The following is a 2,672-nucleotide window of genomic DNA, read 5'->3' on the forward strand; positions in this document are numbered from 1 at the left end:
AAACGCTTGAGAGTCCCTTGGACTGCAAGGAGATCAAACTAGTCAATCCTAAATGAAATCAGTCCTGAATATTCATTGGAAGGACTGATGCTGAAGCTGAAGCTCCAATACTTTGGCCACCTGATGTGAAGAAATGACTGATGGAAAAGACCCTGATGCTGGGAAAGTTAGAAGGCAGGAGGAGAAGGGGACAACAGAGGATGAGATAGCTGAATGGCATCACCAACCCAATGGACATGAGTTTGAGCAAAATCTCAGAGATGGTGAAGGACAGGGAAGCCTGGTGTGGTACAGTCCATGGGGTCACAAAGAGTCAGACACAACTGAGTGACTGAACAAGTTATTTTCTAAAAGCTCAATGCACGATGTTACAGGATTATGAAAGGGTAAAATGGATTCAAAGTGTAAAATCAGTGAACTTTAGTGTTACCGAGGACACAGCATTCATTAATATGATTTAAAAACAAACAATTATCTGAAAAGGTATAGAATGATTTCCCCTTTTCCAACTATGTCCTAGTGTGAGGAGAGATTTTCTTCATGGACTCCAACTAAAATAATATTGCAATGGATAGAATGCTAGAATAGATATAAATCAAAAATTAAAGAGATATGCAAATTTTAAAAACCATGCCACTTGTCTTGAGGAACTGTTCAGAAAAGGTTCTTCATAAAAATGTTATGTTTGTTTTTAATATTTCTGTGAACCATGTTTAAGCCTTTCAGCTGTTTTTTACCTGACAGGTTTTTGGTCTTTATTTCTTAATTTTAAGATATACATTGAATAGACTATCCCCTTATTATACAAATTGCAAATATTTACCCTCTACTTATCATCTGGATTTGAATTTACTCCAGTTATTTTTTACTGGGTCCTTTCAAATCCTTGTAGCTTCTCTTGTCTTGCCTCCCTGAACATATCCTAGACTGAAAAACCAAAACAGAACACTGATCCATTACAAAAATGAAGGCATTTAGAAAGTCAGTGGTCACTCCTGGCTTTATCTTGAGCTCTCAGCAGAGTCAACATAGTTGGCCAGGAATGGTTCCCTCTCTTTGCAATCAGGATCCTGTAAATGACTTAATTTGTCTGTTTCTCAGCATTCTTTTTTTTTTTTGGCTTTGAATCCTCTTGAACCTCTAAATTTTCACAGGCTTCAAGGGTCAGTGTTGGTCCCTTCTCTTCTAGTTCTAATATCTCCCTAGGTAATCCACATTTACTTCCAAACGTTTGTTTAATCATCTACCTAGACCCGGCACTCCCAACTCATCTGCAATTCAATGTCTAATAAGCATCCCACATTAACATACCTGTAACACTTTTGGATTTTAATCAATAATGCCTTCCCTTCCCCCAACTCCCTGGTGGCTCAGATGTTAAAGAATTTGCCAGCAAATGCACAGATGTCCCTTTGATCCCTGGGTCAGGAAGATCCCCTGGAGGAGGAAATGGCAACCCATTCCAGTATTCTTGAGTCAGACCCCAAACTCACTTTAAAATTTCATTTGGAAGCACCACGTAAGCCACCATCAATTCCTCACCTCTATTAGTTCATACTCAATCCTGCCCTACTCCTATCTCCAAATCCTCAGCACAACAGCCAGAATACTATCTTTTTGGAGGTAAGGGCTTTTTTTAAAAGCAACAATAACAACTTTTTATTTTATATTGAAATATAGCAGATTAACAATGTTGTGACAGTTTCAGATGGAGAGCAAAGAACTCAGTCACACATATACACGTATCCATTCACCCCCAAACTGCCATCCAGGTTGTCACATAACAATGAGCAGAGTTCCACATGCTATACAGTAAGCCTTTGTGGGTTATCCATTTAAAATATATCAATGTAGACATGTCCATCCCTAACTCCCTAACTATCCTTCACCCAATCCTTCCACCCTGGCAACCATGTTTGTTCTTTAAGTCTGTGAATTCAACAACCAGAATACTATATTAAAATCTTAATCAAGTTTCTGTTGTTTTTTTTTTAATTTGGCTGTGTGGCTTGTAGTTCTCCAACCAGGGATTGAACTGGCATCCTCAGCAGTGGAAATCTCAGAGTCCTACCACTGGAGGGAATTCCCTCGAATCATTTCTAATAACTTCCCAGGGCACTTAGGATAAAATCCAAAGGCTAACACAGTTCTAGATGATCTGGCCTCCTGCCCAGAGAATCCGATGGATAGAGAAGACTGGTGGGCTACAGTCCTTGGGGTCACTGAGCAACTAACACGTTCGCTTTTTCTTTCAGCCCTCTTTCCTCCCTACTGTTCTCAGCTCAAATATCACTTCCTCTGAGAGTCCTTTCTCAAACTAACCAGCTTGAAATATCTTCCCACTATTTATAATCATATTCTCTGTATCTATTTTATCTAACACTGAGTAAATATTTTTTTTTGAGTAAATATTTTAAATCAAACCAGCACAAAGAGAAATCAGTGAAGGACAGAGAATAGAGATTAAATATTTTTACAGAAGCCAAGTGAAAGCAAAGTAGGAGATCATGAGTACATTATCTGTGCACCAAATTCATACCTATTCTTGTTTTTCTTATTTTTATTTATTGCCCTGGATTTTTCACTTATCCTTTTATACCGTTGCATTGTATATATGTTTTTAAAGCTTCCCTAAATACTAAAATCAAGCTTAGGTATTTAAAGAAAACCAT

This window comes from Cervus canadensis, chromosome 31 (assembly GCF_019320065.1).
Source record: "Cervus canadensis isolate Bull #8, Minnesota chromosome 31, ASM1932006v1, whole genome shotgun sequence".
In the NCBI taxonomy this organism is placed as follows: domain Eukaryota; kingdom Metazoa; phylum Chordata; class Mammalia; order Artiodactyla; family Cervidae; genus Cervus; species Cervus canadensis.